The following is a 20,000-nucleotide window of genomic DNA, read 5'->3' on the forward strand; positions in this document are numbered from 1 at the left end:
TCGACAAGCTCTCCCTCGTACCTCAATACGTGTCCGAAGGTGGGATTTTTTTTTTTCTTTCCCCCTCCACCACCACCCCCGCCCGCCGCCACCTAGCCCGCCTCCGCCGCCTAGCCCGCCTCCGCCGCCTAGCCCGCCGACGCCTAGCCCGCCGACGCCTAGCCCGCCGACGCCTAGCCCGCCTCCGCCGCCTAGCCCGCCGACGCCTAGCCCGCCGACGCCTAGCCCGCCTCCGCCGCCTAGCCCGCCGCCGCCTAGCCCGCCTCCGCCGCCTAGCACGCCGCCGCCTAGCCCGCCGACGCCTAGCCCGCCTCCGCCGCCTAGCCCGCCGACGCCTAGCCCGCCGCCGCCTAGCCCGCCTCCGCCGCCTAGCCCGCCGCCGCCTAGCCCGCCTCCGCCGCCTAGCACGCCGCCGCCTAGCCCGCCGACGCCTAGCCCGCCGCCGCCTAGCCCGCCTCCGCCGCCTAGCCCGCCGCCGCCTAGCCCGCCTCCGCCGCCTAGCACGCCGCCGCCTAGCCCGCCGACGCCTAGCCCGCCTCCGCCGCCTAGCCCGCCGACGCCTAGCCCGCCTCCGCCGCCTAGCCCGCCGACGCCTAGCCCGCCGCCGCCTAGCCCGCCTCCGCCGCCTAGCCCGCCGCCGCCTAGCCCGCCTCCGCCGCCTAGCACGCCGCCGCCTAGCCCGCCGACGCCTAGCCCGCCGCCGCCTAGCCCGCCTCCGCCGCCTAGCCCGCCGCCGCCTAGCCCGCCTCCGCCGCCTAGCACGCCGCCGCCTAGCCCGCCGACGCCTAGCCCGCCTCCGCCGCCTAGCCCGCCGACGCCTAGCCCGCCGACGCCTAGCCCGCCTCCGCCGCCTAGCCCGCCGCCGCCTAGCCCGCCTCCGCCGCCTAGCCCGCCGACGCCTAGCCCGCCTCCGCCGCCTAGCCCGCCGCCACCGCCACCGCCGCCTAGCCCTCCTCCTCCTCCTCCTCCTCCTCCTCCTCCTCCTCCTCCTCCTCCTCCTCCTCCTCCTCCTCCTCCTCCTCCTCCTCCTCCTCCTCCGCCGGTTTCGTGCCGGGATCCCATGGTCCTTGGGGTTGACCAGATGTCCCGTCGCACTTAGTCTCTGCGGGGCTGGCCCCATCGATGCTATGGAGGGGGATCACCGCCAGGAGGCGCTGCGGTTGCGGGCTTCTCGACTCCCTCTCCTTCCCCACCCCTCCGCTCGCCCGCTCCTCCTTTCTTTACTCCCTATCGCCCCGCCCCGTTTTTTCTCCACACACACGCAATTATCACGCTCACGAACTATCCCGGGACCTGGCGTGACTTTCATCGCAATCTCCCCCCCCCCCCGGACACACACACATAGAGACACACCCTCCCGGCAGGGAGCACCCTGAGTGGTCGAGCAGATGTCGCTGCTGCATGCGGCCTCCGCATGGGTTCGCTGGTTGACCAGATGTCTGGTCCTTGGGTGGTTGACCAGATGTCTGCTCTGTGGTTGTCATCCTGACAGGGGGGCTTCGGGGCGGATGTGGTCTCTCTGGCCTCGCTGCCCCTAGGGGTCACCCTGCGATCGGTATTCTTCTCGCGCGGGGCGAGGGGCGCTCCGGAGCATTCCTCTCCTCTCGGAGTTTCTGTCTGCAGTCTCTCGACTTGCTCTCACTCCCCTACCCTGCTGTGTGACTTTGTTTTTGGTCCTTTCATTTTATCTATTCTCTCTTTGCCTTTTCCTGCCCGCCTTTCCGCTCCCCCCCCCCCCCCGGATTCATGGTTTCACGTCACGCGGGTGACGTGCCGACACACCAGGAGGCCCTTCTCACACGTGCGCGTGAACACGCAATCAACACGTTTATGAACTAGAAAGGGATCTGGTGTGACTTTGCTATTATTTCCCCTCCCCTCCTCCCCGCGCTGAGAATGAGTTTCCCCGGGCTCGTGTGCCCGCCTGGGAATCGGCTGCAGACGCCATGGCCCCGGGTCGACCACATGTTGCCCTGGGGTCCACCAGATGTCTCTGGCGAATTGGGGCCCTAGGGTGCTTGTGACGGTGTGGTCACTAGGTGTCGCTCTGGGCTCAGTATTCTTCCTTCTCGCTGTGACTTTGGTCTCTTTTTTCGAAATTTCTTTCTTTCTTCCTCTTTTGCCCTGTTTCCATTTTCCCTTCTTAATCTCTTTCTCTCTTTTTGTTGCTTTTTTTCCACGGCAGATGGGTGATGTGTGTGTGGAGGAAACGCGGCGTCAGGGAGAAGACACATCTCACACGTGCTCGGGAACACCCGATCGTCACGCTTCTGAGTACCGACCGATGGATCTGGTCCCGAATTTTTTAATAGTTTTCTCCTCTCTCTCTCTCTCTCCCTCTCCCCCCCTTCCTTCTCTTTCCTTTCTCTCCCTTCCTTTCTTTCTTTCTCTCGCTCTCTCGCTCTCGCTCTTCTTTTCTTTCTGACAGAGTCTCTCGTTCTGTTGCCCTGGCTAGAGTGCCATGGCGTCAGCCTAGCTCACAGCAATCTCAAACTCCTGGGCTCAAGCGATCAGACTGCCTCAGCCTCCCGAGTAGCTGGGATTACAGGCATGTGCCAGCATGCCCAGCTAATTGGATATACGTGTGTGTGTGTGTGTGTGTGTGTGTGTATATATATATATATATATATATATATATATTTTTTTTTTTTTTTTTTTTTCTTGAAACAGAGTCTCACTCTGTTGCCCAGACTAGAGTGCCGTGGCGTCAGCCTAGCTCACAGCAACCTCAAACTCCTGGGCTCAAGCGATCCTACTGCCCCAGCCTCCCGAGTACCTGGGACTACAGGCATGCGCCACCGTGCCCGGCTAATATTTTTCTGTATATATTTTTAGATACTGTTTCTGTATATATTTTTAGATATATAGTTTCTTTCTATTTTTAGTAGAGATGGGGGTCTCGCTCTTGCTCAGGCTGGTCTCGAACTCCCGACCTTGAGCGATCCACCCGCCTCTACCTCCCAGAGTGCTAGGATTACAGGCGTGAGCCACCCCGCCTGGCGTGTACGTTCTGTATTCACAGACAGACGGAAGGCAGGGAGAATGTTACCCTTTCAAAGCCCGCCCTGCTCGCCTCTCAGCCCACCGATGGCACTCTGAATCCCGTGGCATTCCTTCACTCAGCTGAATTCTTCAGCACCCGACCCCCCCCCACCCCACCCCCGTGCCACGGGAGTTCGTTCTCATGGCAGAGCCATCGAGGCTGTTGCCACACGTGTTGTAGGTGCCTAGGCAGACTGTGCCCTGGCCCCGAGGAGGTACGGAACCGCCTATCGCCTCGGGAGGGAGGGACAAGATGTGTCCGTGTCCAAGGCGACGTCCTGTCGATCACGAGGAGGCCTGCAAAGGCTCGTATCTGCCAGGCATTGAGCCACATGACATGAAACACCGGTGTGTTCCTTCACTTAGGTGGTGTCGCGTGTTGATACTCACAGAGGATGATAAACCCACTCGCATGCCGGCTGAGCCCCCTGTGTCTCCTCCTCTATCCACTGAGGGAAAAAACCGCAACGAAAGGTAGAAAACCACAGGGTGGGAAGAGAGCCCGTCGCTCTCCCTATGTGACCGTCCGGAGTGCTCGTTCAGATGGGAGGAGGTGTGTTTGTGTGTGTGTGTGTGTGTGTGTGTGTGTGTTTCATTGATTTTGGTGCCATCTTTTCTCTGCAGCTGCGTCAGAGGACAGCGATTTTTCCGATTTTCACTCCGCTGAGTGAATTGCCTTTTGAAGAGAATGTCCACAGGAAGCCTACGGTTCTCCCGCGTGGGTGGCCCTCCTCTAGAAATGAATCTCGTTTCTTGAACGGAGGGGACTTGTTGACGCCATCATTCTTTCGGGACGACTTCTCAGACGCTAGCTTTGGACCGCAACATAGGTGCCCCCGACATTGCCTCAAGGGTTCCGTGGTGCCTCCTGTCAAGAGACCCCACCGACCGTCCCCAGCCTGCCCGCTCAAGGGAGCCGGGCCCCTTCTGATCTGTCCGCCCGCCGTGAAGCTCCCTCCCGAGGGTCGGAAAGCCCACCTGTTTCCCAGTTCGGTTGAATGATGGGGCACCCGGGCAGGGCACTGGCACCGAGTGACTCCATTCTGAGTCTGTCTGCTCTGTGGGGCGGGGGCGGGTGTGGGGGGGGCAGTTCCGTCTCGACCGGTGGCCTCCTACCGACTGACTCTATGGGACGGACCATTCTCACTCAGGATCGTGTACCTTCTTGGCCTAGGCACATCCCGGCACTGAAAGCCACTTTTCGGGGACACTCTCCCACGTACAGATAGATGGCCTGCACGAGTGCTCTTCCTTTCTCGAAACACTGGAAATCTGTCCTCAATTTTACCTGACCTACCTGACGGTGTGTGATAAAGGAGCATAGAACCCTCAGCCACCCTCCACCTTCCCGCTGTCACGAGAGACAGTGCCGAGCGTGAAATTCTATCCCTGACTCTCTGTGTCCACCGGAACGTGGCCTGACTGCAGTGACGTCAGCTACGTCAAGTCGTTCTCTGGGTAGGGAAAGAACTTAACCAGATAGGCCCTATCGGTCGCTTCTCTGTTCTGATAGTTTTGTGGCAGCCATTTCTTTCCCCCTCTCTTTTCTTTTTCTGTCTCTCTCCCCCACCCCCACCCCCAAATTCTTTCTACGAAGACGTTTAGGATGTCAGATTCTGGCCACATGCCCCCCCCTAGGCATAGGGGGGCCAGCATAGACAAAGGTCTTCGGTACCAAGTGTTCATTCCACGGTGACAGATATTGCCACTCTTGTATTGACCAGGGCGAGATCGTGAGTGGGTCAACTCTGAAACTCCCTGTACTCTACTTCTCTCTTGGGTAGGTCCCTGCCCCAACCCTCCGGCTTCTAGCACACACCCAGGGGCACTCTCTCCTCTCTGGATAAAGTTCCAGATGATCCGATCCGCTCCGAGGAGGAAGGGGAGCTGGCCGGGCCACCCGCTGTGCGCCCCACCCCCACCCCGCCCCACCCCCGTCAGTCATAGGGTCCGTTCTTTTCAGGATGACACCGGCAGCGGTTGCTGGGTGTCACCTAGCGGCCACTTTGATCAGACCTCGGGATCCGGAAAGTCAGGTGACGTTGGGAGTTTAAGAGCTGACTCCCGGGAGGTGTGGAGGGCGGGGAGGAGAGCACGGTCCGGACGGTCCCACCCTCTTCTTCCCGGGCCCGCAGCTCTGGGCCCGCCCGGGGCAGCCCTAGCCTCTAGCGGGTCTCCGCCCACCCGCCCTGTTGTCTGCGGGAGGCGCCCCTCCTCCCGCTCTCTGCCTCCTCCCGGGACCGTAGGCCTCTGCCCGTCGTCTTTTTTATTTTTATTTTTTCCCTTTGGTTTGTTTCTCTTTTATCTTGTTTTTTAGGCTTATCGAATATCATATCGTATAAAAACTTAAATCACAGAATGAATTATATTAAGTAACAAGATGTGGCTTTTTATCCTACGCCGAGAACGATGAATTTTTCTCTTCGTGTCCATTTTCCTGTCCTGGAAGAAATACAAAGTTGCTCGTGATACTTCCCCATCATCTTCCAGTTTCCCCGACTGTCAACACGATGTATTCGATCGTATATCTTTGTGTGTGCACGTGGGCGCCTGTACCTATTTCTTTTCGGCATCAGTCTCAGGTCTTTTGGCACCTGGGGGGGGGGGGGAAAGGAGAAACCAATAAAGGACAGAAAGACGTTCTGTCGTTTTACGCTCCCCACCACCACCACCACCACCACCACCACCACTTTTGGGAGCTTGTAGTCTGGCCTATGTCCCCAAGGCAGGTTAAATCTTTTCTTAAAACTCCCAAGTGGTCCCCTGCCCCGCCCCCCCCCCCCCCAGGTGGGCAGCCGGCAGAGTTCACAGGCTTTGTTTTTGGCAGAGCCTGGACGATTGAAATAATTAACCACAATCATCGCTAAAGCTGAGAACCCCTCCCCCCCCCCTCATTAAAAGCTCTGTATTTCTGCCTAGCCCTATGTTCGGGGAAATTCGGAGGCTTGAGATGGGAAGGTCTACCCTATTTTCTCCTTTACCGGCAAAATAGACTCTCTCTTTCCTTCCTCCTCAAACAGCTTGTCCTCGTTATTCGGCCTCGTGGGCAAGTGGCCGAGCTTTCAGTAACACCAAGTCTTCTAAGTTGTGTTGTGTTATCGGTCTTGTTTTCTTTCTTTTCTTTTCTTTTCTTTTTTGAGACAGGATTTCTTTCACTCTGTCCTCTCCCAGGCCGCCTTGGCCTGATTGTAGCTCACAGCAAGCTCCAAATCCAGGGCTTAAGTGATCCTCTCTGCCTCAGCCTTCTGAGTAGCTGGGACTATAGGCAAATGCTGCCACACCCGCCATAATTTTTCTTTTTTTTGTTGGTAGAGATGAGGTCTCATCGTGTTACCCAGGCTGGTCTCCAGCTGCTGGGCTCAAGTCACGCTCCCGTCTCTGCCTCCCAAGTTGCGGGGATCACGGGCATGAGCCACCATGGCCAGCCAGGTTATTTAAAGGCGATCGCTTTGCTATCCTGATACAAAACCCCAAATGTGCGAGTTTAAGGCACCAGACGGAGGGAGTCCCCACACTACATTGTCACGAACATTGAGGGTGGCTCACGAAACAGCTGGGATGTGGCCACACAGTAGTGATCGAGGAGATATATTCTAGTGGGATAGCAGAAATATAGAATGTCCTGAAGACACTAAATGTCGGAATGCCACAGCAGTCAATGGCTGACAAACTTCCATTCCATCGTGTCATGGTAGGCGGCTTACTTTTCTCCTGCTCCCTCGGTATGATTAAGGCCTGACGTAGAAAATGTCTACGTCTCATCCAAATCCATCGAGACGATGGAAGGGGGAACTGGGAGGGGAATAAAGAAAAACAAGAGAGGGAGAAGCAAAACAAGAGAGAAGGGGGACGAGGAGGAGAAGGAGGAAACTGCCTCCCCTGCCCCCATGCTACCCAATTAATAAATGAAGAATGGCCTCTTCCCTCCTCTTCCCAACCCCTAACTATGCCTGGAGGTGTATCGTAGGCCTACAGTCCTAAGAAATGTACAACTACTGATAGTAATGGGAAGAAATGCAGTCTAATAGGTTTCTGTGCAGTGGGACACCTGGCCAGGGCACTTACGGTGAATGGAGCTTGCAGGGCGGGCGGGAGGTTGCTCTGGGTGAGTCTGTGAGTTGGCGGTGAGTGGTGAGTGAATGTGAAGGCCTAGGACATTACTTACTGTAGGTTTTCATAAACCCTGGACACTTAGGCCACACGACATTTACCTTTAGAAATTTCTTTCTTCAATAATACATTAACCTTAGCTTACTGTAAGTGTTTTCACTTCATAAACTTTTCCATGGTGGTTTGGTTTTTTTTTTTGTTTGTTTGTTTGTTTGTCTGTTTGTTTGTTTTTCTTTCTTTTAAACTTTTGGACTCTTTTGCAACACCACGACTTAAAACACAAATGCGTTGCACTGTTGTACACAGATATTTTCTTTCTCTGTGTCCTTACGTGTTCCGTAAGCTTTTTCCTACTTTTAAAGTTTTTATCGTTCTATGCACTTTTCAAAATAATAAAAACTAAAACAGAGAGGGGGGGGTGGGAGAGGGAAGGAGAGAAATACACACACATGAATATGTTTCCCAAGTGAACTGAGGAAGGGGGCCGAGTCAAGGTTCTCAGGGAGCCACCAGTGATGAAACGGTCAGGCTCAGAATCAGCATTGCAGAGTGGCTGCAGAGCCGGGGGGCCTGGACTGGCTTCCTGGACGACACTCCGTGTTTGGTAACTTGGCGAGTCATACATCCTCTTGAGCCTCAGCCTCTTCATCTGCAAATGCAGAAATCATGGTGCCTACCTCACAGGGATATTGTGCAGAGTGAAAAAGCAAATGCAGGCAAAGCCCACAGAAGCACGCGTGGTAAACAGTAAGCCTTTAATCGTGGTCACAGTCGTTGTTATAGGATCATCTTCCTATGTCCTTGTCTTTTAAAGATTAGCAGAACCTCCCAGAAGATGAGAATGGGCTCCCCCTGAGCAAGTCTCGGCTGTAAAGTCACAGGCATGTTGAGCATGTGGCACAGAAGGCAGAATAAAAACCTGATCCCGGAACATTATGTTCCTGCAGGACATGAAATCATTGAAGGTATGGGAAATCCTACCTCATATCCGTTTTACTAGAACACCTATGATTGCGTACGCACATGGACGCACGCGCACGCGCACCCCAAACTTTTTGAGCTTCACAAAACAGCGTAACCAAGGAACACACTATGATGCTTCTTAGCGATCTATTTAGGCCCAGGTTACTCGTCACTCTGAGCCTGCCTCCTTATCTGTCCAATGAGAATAGTGTTTGTCACAATTATCGTCATCGTCATCCTACCTAACGCTTCTGGTAAAATTGAAGTGTGAGAACACCCGCTAGACAGAAAATCCATGTTATCTCTCAATTTTTCTTCCTCCTGATTTCTATCTGAATCTGTGAGCTCGCTTTGGTTCACTTCGGTTTTTCAAGAGGCTCCGGTTACCTTCTCTCCCACCTATATCGGATTGGGTCTGACGGAAGAAAGAAGGAAAAAAAAAAAACCATAGTAAAGAAAGCAGAACAACATTTGTTTCTGAAGCAACCGATCGAACATTGCTGATGAGCCGGTCTTTTCTATTTCAGTAAACCAAGGAGGCCTATTGTCACGAGGATGTGAGGGGCCCGGGTAAGATTGGATGATTACCCCTAAAGGAGACAAAGCAGACAGACTATGGCACATGTGATCTTAGCAAAGAGAATAAACAGTGACCTCTCTGCCGAGTTGGGCCTTAGCATACCAAAGGGAAATAAAGGTGTAATAGGATGCTCAATTTTTACTCTGGAAACAGAGGTTGGTTGGGCACTGAACTGAGAACACTGAATTTTTTACCCTCCTTGATATTCACATAGGCTTAGAGGAGGAAAAAAAAAAAAAGAATACTGAGCCTATAAGTCATCCCTAAAACTCGGATTTTATGTTCCCTTGCCTTTTCATAACTGAGCAACACACAACATTAAAGAATGGACACAGGCCGGACGCGTTGGCTCAGGCCTGTAAACTTAGCACTCTGGGAGGCCGAGGCGGGAGGATCGCTCAAAGTCAGGAGTTCGAGACCAGCCCGAGCGAGAGTGAGACCCCCCGCCCCCGTCTCTACTAAAAATATAGAAAGAAATTGTCCAGACAACTAAAAATATATAGAAAAAAATTAGCCGGGCATGGTGGCACATGCCTGTGGTCCCAGCTCCTGGGGAGCCTGAGGCAGGAGGATCGACTGAGCCCAGGAGTTTGAGATTGCTGTGAGCTAGGCTGACGCCACGGCACTCACTCTAGCCCGGGCAACAGAGTGAGACTCAGTCTCGGGGGGGGGGGGGGGACCCAAAAACAAACAAACAAACAAACAAAATAAAAAACTGGAAGGGACACAGACTTCCACAGGTTTGTGTGTGGCCCCTTTTACTTATTAACGCTACAGGACCTTAATTATTTGTGCTCTGAATCTGATATTCAAATTATCCTTGTGGCCAACGCGTTTGAACAGTAGATGGTAGGGGAAGAAGAGTTCACCTCCTGAATAGATGACAAGTAACGGGAGTACTGGTGAAATTACAAGTGGCTTACGTTTACACACTGAAAATCCCAGTTAGCCGCTACCATGAGTTCAAAGAAGAGATCTAAATTTCTGACCCTATGACCATAAAAGATATTTCCTCCCATGGTGTCACAGATAAAAATAAAACTGCATCCTAGCACTTTGGGAAGCCTAGGGGGAAAGGATCGCTTGAGGCCAGGAGTTTGAAGTTGCAGTGATCTATGATGATGGTACTGCACTTTAGTCTGGGGAACAGAGTGAGGGCCCGTCAAAAGAAAAAAAAGAAAAAGACAAAAAGAAAGAGAGAGAGAGAGAGAGAGACAGGAAGACACAAGGAAAGAAAGAAAGAGAGAAAGAAGAGAGGAGAAGAGAAGAGAAGCGTCAATCTATCCATTGCATTTTCTACCCTTTAGGTGACTGGGCTTCAGCAGGGTGATGTGATCTGACAAAGTTCATGTTGCTAAGAAATAAAGCACTGGGGTTCAAACTCTGAGTTTTCAAAATCCAGCATATCCCCCTACCCACCATACCGTGCCACCTCTGAGAGTGGATATCTCACAGAGGAGAGCTGTGGAGGCCATTCTTGGACAGACAGAGTCAAGTAGTGGAGACCATGGAGTCTCTGCTCTGCAGCCAGTCTAGAGTCATATGGAGCCATTAACACTGCTTGTGAGGAAAATACCATGTCATAGGGAAACAGAAATATTTTCCGCCTTAGGCAGATACAATTTAGGAAAAGACCCGAAACCCCTCTTCCTCTAACAGTGCTTTCTGGTCAGATGCTGACCCCTTCGATTCACAGATTCAGATACATCATTCAATGCAAGCATTGTCAACAAGTCACTCTTTGCAGCTTTCTGAAATTTCTCGGATATAGCATACTTGTAAAGATGATCACTTATGTGAAGACACCACCCCTCCAGAAAAACAAAAACAAAACCAAAACAGAAGCCCACTTTTCTCTGCTGTGAAAATCAAGATCAGCTTTTATGAGATCCACTAAATTCACACAAGAAGTAAAATATAATCATACTGATATATGCAATTTTTCTCTTAGAACAGAATGCATGGTGCTCCTTATCGTCTCAGATACTGTCAACAGAAAGCACGCGGTGGATGAACAATCTCCGTGAGCTTTTCTACAGAGATGGGGTGTGTGTGTTTGTGTGTGTGTGTGTGTGTGTGTGTGTGTCTGTGTGTGAGAGAGATAAATAATGAGGGTTGAGGAGCAGATAAATGACTGGGGGAAAACAACAACAGCAACAACAACAAAAACCACTTCCTGGTTCCTCGATGCAAGCATTCATTTAAAGGGTATACTCGTATGTATACCCAGGTAGAAAGTGGAAGCAGCTTTAAAAAAAAAAAAAAAGAAAAATTGCTGCGAGCCCTGGTTATGATACGGCAATAAGCGCTAGCTCTTGGAAGGTGTAAAACATATTCACGGTGGCTTTCGCCAATTTGGGACGTACAAAGACGAGCTTGAGCACCACCACCAACCAAAAATATGAATGAATACCTGGCTAGCGATCAGGATCAGACATAATAGAAAAGAAAAAGCTCCCAAGGCTAAAATAATGTGAACACGATTGACTCGTCCATGGAAAAGAACCCCAAATCACCGCAAAATAATTTAAAGAGTTTTATTCTGAGCCCAACGGCCGTGATCATGGCCCAGAGAGCTACGCCCAAGAAGCCTTGAGCAAGCGGACCCATTGTGGTGGGGTGGGTTACAGTTTGGCTTCATACATTTTAGGGAGACAGGAATTACATGTAAAATCACAAATCAAAACATGGAAGGGGTACATTGGTCTGCGCTGAAAAGGCAGGACATCTGGCAGTTGGGGGGGGCGGGGGAGGGAGGGTGCGGTGTTTACAGGTTTACAGCTGGGTTTAAAGATTCTTTGATTTGCAATTGATGACATAAATGAACCTCTGCCTAAAGGCTTTGCATCATGTTTTCAGTTAAGGTAAGGAGGTCTGCTAATCACAGACAAGCCACTGGACAGTTTACCCAAAACTCAAGTGCCCTGTAGTTCAGTAAACGGTTGGCCTGCTAGATATGCGTTAAGCTTTGTCTTGCCTGGCCTTAGGCCCGTCGGACATTCAGTATCTCATTGTTATAAAATCTGACTCCATCAGGGAGGGGTGTCTGACTTCCCCTGTCCTTGCGGGGCAGCAGCTCAGGTTTAAGGGTTTTTCTAGGGTTCCCTGGGCCAACCACGGGACGGGTCAGCTGGCGGTGGCGGGCGGGGGGCGGCTTAAGATCCCTGCCCCCCACTCCTCCCCTCCCCTGGGGCCGGAGCGGGGGTGGGGGGGTGGTGAAGGCCCAAGAGGAGAGGCGCGTGGGGGAGGTGCCGCTCCCAGAACCAGAGACTCGTCTGGGCCCCACGTAACCCAGCCACCGCGACCGCTTCGCCCGAGGAGGTGCCCAGCAAGTCGTGCTTCTGCCCCTCGGGATTGCCTGCGGGCTGGGGGCGGAGTACGAGCTCCCGGCCCAAGAGGGAAACCCCTAGCCTGGCCGCACAGATGGCCGGGCCCTCGGCGGAGCCCTTCCGCCGTTTTCCACCCCTCCCCCACTCACTGCGCTGACTGCGCATGCGCGCTCGCACGTAGCCGCCTCGGGCTTCTCTCGGGCGGAGCCGCTTTCAGCCGCGACCCCGCCCCGCGAGCTGACTGCGCATGCGCGCTCGCACGTAGCCGCCTCGGGCTTCTCTCGGGTGGAGCCGCTTTCAGCCCCGACCCCGCCCCGCGAGCTGCCGCTTCCAGGCGGCACAGCGCATGGGGGAGGGGACGGAGCTCTAAAGAAATCAGTCCCCTCCGTCTCCTGCCTCAGGAAAAGCCCCAAACCCTTGGAGAACTGCCACCCACCGCCACTACCGTGTGTGTGTGGGGGGGGGGGGGGCTGGGTCTTTACTTTGTGTCCTCCTTGTGGCCCAGTCCAAGGCGGCTGGGCTGCCAAACAGATCGTCTCGGGAGGGAGGCAGGAAGGGCCCAGGTCTGGACAGGGGTGGATTGGACCCCTCCACCCTGGGGTGTGGACTTGTGACCGAAAGCTCAGCTGCTTGTCCACGAGGCCGAGTAACGAGGACAAGCGGTATGAGGAGTAAGAAAACAGAGAGTCTACTTTGCTGACAAAGGAGGAAATAAATAGGGTAGAGCTTCTCAGTCTCAAACCCCCAAATTTCGTGAACATAGGCCTAGGCAGAAATACAGAGGTTTTAAAGGAGGGAGGGTTGGTTCTCAGCTTCAGGCAATTACTGCAGTTAGCTGTTCTAAAGGTCCCGTCTCTGCTGAGAAGAAAGCCCTTGAACTCTGTGGGCCGCCCACCCTGGGGGCCACCTGGAGTTATAACCAAAGAGTTAACGTGCCTCAGGGATGCAGGGATGCAGGCCGGGCTGCAAGTTCCCAAAAGCCTGGGGGAAGTTTTAGAAAGACAGAAAATCTTTCTGCCCTCTTCCCCTCCCACCCCCCCACAAAGCCATTTTCTCTGGTGCAGACTCGGCACCCTCCCTGCTCCCCCCCTCTCCCCCCCCCCCCCCCGCAGGCCTGTTTGTCCTCAATCATCTGTGAGGTTCACGAGGAGGAGATGCTCTCTCGCTCTCCCCACCCTCTTTCTTCCCTTAGGAAATCCTCAGCGCTGTTCCACACACTCAAGGTGGCGGGCCTGCTCCGGCCACCAGCCACCTCTTGTGCCACCTCGCCCCCCCCCCCCGCCCCCAACGGAGTAGGTGTACAGACAGGAGCACACTTTACCGGAGGGCGCCTGGGGATGAAGAGTTGTGGTGGCCAAATGGGGGATGCGGGGCGGGGAGGAGAGTGGCTGGCATTTGGCAAAGAGTGACACGGAGTGGCCATCCAGGCTTGTCTGAAAAGTGGGACTACGAGCCTGAGAGCGCCGACGGAGTCGATGGACATGGTCACTGCTGTGGGATGTCTCTTTTACCACGATGTAACACCAAAGCAAACCCCTGACCCGCTGGGTCGGAGAAGGCCTTGTGGGCAATTTAGAAAAGCCATGGCGTGGCCATTTGGAATACTTCCTGCCTCTCCGGGAATCAAAAATTAGAAAGGACCATGGGTTCTGTATTAACGTACCAAAGGCAGGGAGAATTTTAGCCTTTTAAAGCCTGCCCTGGCCCTATCTCAGCAAGGCAGTGGCACCCCAAGTTCCGTGACATTTCTGCACTCGGCGGCTGACTTCTTCAGCCATCTGTTGCGATGCCCCTGCCAGGTGGCCACTCACTCGCCCCTTCGGTTCAACCCTTGTACCAGGAAGTGTTGCCTTCTTCCTAACCCCTATGGGGGGACCGGGGGGTGATGTGTGTGTGTGTGGGGGGGGGTAATGGAAATGGGCAGACCCCACAGGTGCAGCCTCTTCCAGGTCATAATGGGCCTGAGGCAGCGTGGGATTCCCCCGGAAGGGAGGCAGGGTGGCACTACGGCACCGAAGCCTGACGCCGGCGGCCACGTGGATGGTGGGGGACACGTTAGACCGCTGAGATGCAGCCACTGAGAGCCACCCCGCAGCAAGAGGTCTCTCTGGCAGAGCAGGCACTGAGTCCGCAAGTCAAGACAGCTGGGAGGCCTGGGAGACAGAGGCCCTGGATCTCATGTCCCGGGGTGGGGGCGGGGGGCAGTGCCAGTGCCTGGAGAGAGAGAGAGCCCAGGCTCCAGAGGCCATGATGGGGCCTGGTGGGCAGGGCCGAGGAGGTCAAGGCCGGGTGTGGTGGGGTCCGGGATGAGGGGCTTGGGGTGACGGGCAGGGAGAACGACCCGTTCACTCAGACGTGCCCTCAGAGGAAGGCAGAGGTGCGTTTTGCCTTCCTCCGGCTAGTGGAACGCTCCGCATTTCTTTCCTTCAGAGCTGGGTTGAACCGGTATGGCATCTGTTATAGTACGGAGTGCGAGACAGGACAACCTAGAGACCGAATTGAGCCAAGTCATGAGTCCATATTAGCTGGCCAGCGACCACCCCCTGCCCTGTTAGGGTACAGGTACAGAGAATGGCCCCGAGCCGAAAAAAGCAGGAAGGTTTCAGACTATCCTAAGCTAGAGCTCCGTGACTTTAGGCACGGCGGTTGAAACAACACTATACCACCTACTCCGCAGCTGTGTGGTCCGGGACCAGCCTCGGGCCCCCGTTTCGTTTCGGTTACAGTCTTTAAGCGAGCAGGTTTACAGAAACAGATAGCTCCAATTAAGGAACATTCTTTCAGGCGTTAAGCAAGCACAATCAATTTTACAACAGGCAGCTGGAAAGTTTAAACACTTAGTTACAAGTTAATTGCTTTGTTTTATCTCCGCAAGGTACGTATTTCCAATTACAGACATAGGTCAAGCGGACATCGGTCACCTAGCGAGCAAGCATAAGTTTTCAAGTGGGCCTTTACAGCGTCCAGACAGGCCTCGGTCCAGTTATTGTGCATTCTTTTTGACCACTTGGAAAGCTACTAGCACCGTTCCGGGCCTCACCTCACTCACGCGGAACTACAGAGTGATGACCCGGGGTGGGTGGGTGTGTGTGTGCTCCCTCCTGTGGTGGGCAGGGTGATCTGCTCGCCCACCCGGCGTGGTGTCCCCCACCCCTGCCCCATCTTGGCGTTTGCAGAAAACAAACACGAACACAAGAGAGGGAGCCGGAGGAAGAGGAGGAACATATGCTGCTATCCAGGTTATCCTGGGAGGCTTCCTAGCCATTTCTGAGGAAACAGTGTCTCCTGGCTGTCTCCCGTAGTTTTATTTATTGACTTATTTATCTATTTTTCCTTTTGGCTTGAACCCATTCTTTTCGTTTCGGCATCTCATCTGACATCCTCTTCTGAGAGGAACCTGGAAACGTTTCCCCGTGTTGCATCTTTTCAGGCTCTGTACGACTGACGAGCATCGTCCCTCTTCAGTCACTGGGCTCTTTGCTAGCCAGGCCTTAATTCTCCACGTTGTAAACCCCAGATCGGATCTCCGCCCGGAATCCTGTAGAGACCCACCGAATCGATGTTTGGACTGGGATGTCTCGTAGACCTTACCTATTAAAAACCGATCCAGGCCAGGCTTGGTGACTCACGCCTGTAATCCTAGGCCAAGGCGGGGAGGAGGACCGATCGCTTGAGGTCAGGAGTTCGAGACCTGCCTCGGCAAAAGCAAGACCCCCGTCTCTACCAAAAATAGAAAAAAATTAGCCGGGCATGGTGGCACACGCCTGTAGTCCCAGCGATTTGGGAGGCTGAGGAAGGAGGATCGCTGGAGCCCAGGAGTTTGAGGCTTCCAGTGAGTGAACTATGCCCTGCTCCCCCGCCACCCCTCCCCATCATCTCTAACGAAATGACAGTAAAATAAAATAAAATAAAATAAAGCTCAGAAAAAACAAAAAAGTACTATGTAGTGAGACCAATCCCAAGAACACGGGCGCGGGGAAGGAAGTCACTACCACGGTATAAAATTGTATAAACGTTACCCGTTTCTGTGTGCGTGCGTTTTCTGAGAAATGACCCCCTTTTGCTATGGGGCCGGGACTGGAGTCCCAGTTTGGGACCATAGGATTCCCCGCACTCGACTCCTGACTGATTCGACCTAGGGTTAGCTCTGTGTAAACACTCTTTAGACGTGGGTGTTTTATGGATTTCTGTCCTTCGGGAGAAACGACTGGCCCGGGTACAGGAGTGAGTGAATGTACCGACCGTCTTCTCCCATCTCTCTCTCTCTCTCTCTCTCTCTCTCTCTCCCTCCCACACACAGGCACACGCGCACGCGCACGCGCGCGCGCACACACACACACACACACACGCCGTTTCCGGGAGCGCCCACTTCATGCGCTTCGGTGCACCGTGACAGATAGTCCAACTGTGAGATCATCGTGAGTGGCTGCGCCTAGGCCCCGCTCTGAACCTCTCCGTACTGTTCGTGTGTCTTCAGCAGGTCCTGCCTCCACCCGTGGCATCTAGCACGGGCCGATGGGTCCCTGTCCTCTCTCCCTGCCGTGGACGCCCCCCTCCGCCCCCCCCCCCCCGGGGGCTCTCTGGTCGACTAGTGGTGGGGAGTGTGCCCGAGGGCTGAGAGACGTGGTCCGAGAGGGGCCGGGAGGAGGCCTGCGACCCAGTGTGTACCCACTCCCGCCCCCACGCTCCCTCCCCCACGAGGGAGCCCGTCCTTTCCAGGCTGGCACTTGGATCGGTGGATGACGGGGGTCACCTGGCGGCGGGCGAGCGTTATGGGAAAATCCGGTAGGCGTGTTGCGACGTCCTGCCACAGAGATGGCTCTGGCGACAGCCTCGGGCCGCCCCACCCTGGCCCCCGGCCAGGCCCCGTGAATGTGTTCTCTTTGTCCCTGACTTCTTTCTTTGTTTCACCAGCCGGCGTGCTCTGAGAATGTGAAGTGTATCATAGTTCCACCCTGGGTTTCATGATCCTAAGATAGGAAGGGGTTTTATGATTCCACGACAGAAAGGTTTTCTCATCCTATCATCTCTCCCCCCCTCTTCTTTCTTTCTTTCTCTTCCTCCTTCTGCCTTTTCTTTACTTCTTTTTTGTTTCCTTCTTTCAGTCTTCCTGTCTTCCTTCCTGCCTGCCTGCCTTCCTTCCTTCCGTATTTCTTTCCATTTTTCTTTCCTCTCTTCCTTTCTCCTGTTATCCTGTGTTTCTATCTCTGTTTTTTCCATCTTTCTTCCCCCTTTCTACTTTCCTACCTTCTTTCTTTCTCATTCTCTCCTTTCTCTCTCCTTCCTTCTTCCTTTCTGTCTCTTTCTATACTTTCTCTCCCCTTCCTTCTCTCTATCTTTTTCTCTTTCCATCTTTCCGTGCTCTTTCTTTTTCTCTCTTAATTTCCTTTCTTTTTCTTTTCTTTCTTTCCCTCCTTCTGTCTGTCTGTCTTTCTTTCTTTCTTCTTTCTTTCTGCTTCCATCCTTCCTTCCTTTTTCTCATTCTCTTTCTTTCTGCCTGTCTTTTCTTTCCTTATTTCTTCTTTCCTTCTGTCTTTCTGTGTTTCCTATCTCCTTCCTCCCTTCCTTTTTCTTTCTTCCCCGCGCCCTCTTCCTGTCTTTTCTTATTTACTGTTTTCTTCTTTCTGACTTTCTCTCTCTGTTTCTCCGTCTCTTTTCTTTCTGTTCTTTTCCTTTCTCTCCCTTTCTCTCTTTCTGTTTCTGCCTGTCTGTCTCTCGGCTATGTTGTGGTCTGTGCAGAGACGGGTTTGGTGGACGGTGTCGGTGGTCGGGCCGACCCATCCTTTCTTTGATCCCAGTGCTAGCCAGGCCGGGGCCTGCTTAGCTTCCAAGATCAGACGAGATTGGGCGCGTTCAGGGTGGCGTGGCCCTAGACTGACCCGTCATTTTTCGATGGCTTCCGTGGGGAGTAGGGGGACTGTGTTTGATGCCCCCGGGGGACCTTCTGGACTCTGAAATGATGGGCTCCAGAGGGTTGCCCCGTGTTTTGCAGCAGACCTCTGGTGGCTGGCGCCGGTTGTGGTCGGGCTCCACCTGGCGGCCGCTTTTCTACAAGTCTCTTGTCCTCTGCATCTTCGGTGCAGCAGGCAAAGCAGGGGACAGTCCCCGATGCGAGCGAGGCTGAGTTCCGGGAAGCAAGCAGCCTTCGCGGGGCCATCTGGTTCGTGCCGGGACGCCGGCTGGGACATCTGGGAGGCAGAGCTTGGGCCTGCAGGGCTGTGTGGCGGGAGGACGTTGTCGCCGCGCTTCCAGGCTCAGCCAGCCAGGCGGCTTGCGGGGCTGCCCGGGCAGGTCGACCAGCACGCTGTGGCCGCTTTGGAGACCCGACCCACCCCGCGGGGACAGGAAGGAGACGGCACACGCGGACGGGAGAGGAGGGTGTCCGGCGACCGGCCGCCGTCCCGTGCATGCGTGTCCCTCTCCCTCGGCCTCGCCTTTCCTACCCATTTTCCCTGGTTCCCGATCAGGAGGCAGGGATAGCCCTGTGAGTGGCACCCAGTCGTCCGTGGCTTCTTCCGAGTCCTACTCTGGGGGCACGGACCGGGCCCTGGGTGGCGCGGGTGGCCGGCGAGGGCGACCCCTGTCGGCCCGCGGGCGCTCGTGGGCCGCGGCGGTCCCGTCCCGATGTTTTCTCCTCCACAAGTCCCCGTGCTGGGGCCGGGGACCGGGCCCTGGGTGGCCCTGGGTGGCCGGCGAGGGCGACCCCTGTCGGCCCGTGGGCGCTCGTGGGCCGCGGCGGTCCCGTCCCGATGTTTTCTCCTCCACAAGTCCCCGTGCTGGGGCCGGGGACCGGGCCCTGGGTGGCCCTGGGTGGCCGGCGAGGGCGACCCCTGTCGGCCCGCGGCCGCTCGTGGGCCGTGGCGGTCCCGTCCCGATGTTTTCTCCTCCACAAGTCCCCGTGCTGGGCCCTGGGTGGCGCGCGTGGACGGTGAGGGCCTCCCTGGCCCTCTACGCCACGGGGGGGGGGGGGGCCGACCAGATGTCCCTGAGTGCCCCTTGTCTGCTGGCGCTGGGGACCTGCTGGGGACAGGTGGCCGTGTCGAGTGTCGTGGGGGCAGGCGTGTTCAAGTGGCTCGGTCCCCGTCTTCCTGCGCGGTGTTTTTGATCACCTCATATCGTCATCTTCCGCCTGCAGGTTAGTACTGACACGCTGTCCTTCGGCGACTGTCGCTGGAGGGGTTGGGCCTCCGCACGCGGACAGGGTTCTGGGTTCCTGGGGATCCAGCGCCCTGCCCTGTTCCCTTTGAGCTGACCGCCTGGGCCCGCGCGCCGGCTCTAGGGCGTCGGAGTGTCCCGACGGTGGTGCCCGCCTCTCGCGTTGGTCTCTTGTCCCCTCGAGAGACGGCACCCGGAGGGGGGGGAGGTTTGCGGCAACCTTGCCCCTTACCCCGCTGGCTCTGTGCCGTTGCGTGTCAGGCGGTCCTCGTCTTTGGGTTGTGCTTGGGAGGCGGGGCTGGCGAGGCTGAAGCGGGCTCCTCCGATCGCTGTCCTCGCCGGCCTGACTGACCTCCCCCAACCCTCCCCGTCCTCGGGGCCTGATCGATGTGGTGACGTCGCGCTCTCCCGGGCCTTGAGCCGCGTGCCAGGCGAGGGACGGCCCATTCATGGTGAATGGTGGCCGCTCTTCTCGTTCTGCCCGCGGGCACCTCACCTCTCCTTCCCCGCCTGTGGGCGGTGCGTGGGAGGCGCGGGTGCGAGACTATCCGGCCCGACCGCGGTCGCCCCGCCCTCGGCCTCGTGGCGTTGGCGGGGGATCGTGAGTCCTCTTGACGCAGCGGGCAGCCCTCGCTCGCCCTGTGTGGCTGTTGCCTGGCCGGGATCACCCCTCCCCGTGACGGACGGGTGTGGGGCCGTGCCGCCCGCCCGGTCGCGCGCCCCGTTTGGCGCGCGGCTGCTGGGTCTGCGTGGCCCTTTTGTGGTGCCCCCGGAGCGCACCGGGTTGTTCTCCAAGGTGCCCGAAACCGAGCGGTGGTTGT

At 55.6% G+C, this 20,000-nt stretch overlaps 1 pseudogene; it reads right to left on the reverse strand.

The window, feature by feature from the left end:
* Positions 1–1,755: 1,755 nt before the first annotated feature.
* Positions 1,756–1,847, reverse strand: LOC138380091 (small nucleolar RNA U13; annotated as a pseudogene).
* Positions 1,848–20,000: the final 18,153 nt, after the last annotated feature.

Source organism: Eulemur rufifrons, unplaced genomic scaffold (genome assembly GCF_041146395.1).
Source record: "Eulemur rufifrons isolate Redbay unplaced genomic scaffold, OSU_ERuf_1 scaffold_266, whole genome shotgun sequence".
NCBI lineage: Eukaryota > Metazoa > Chordata > Mammalia > Primates > Lemuridae > Eulemur > Eulemur rufifrons.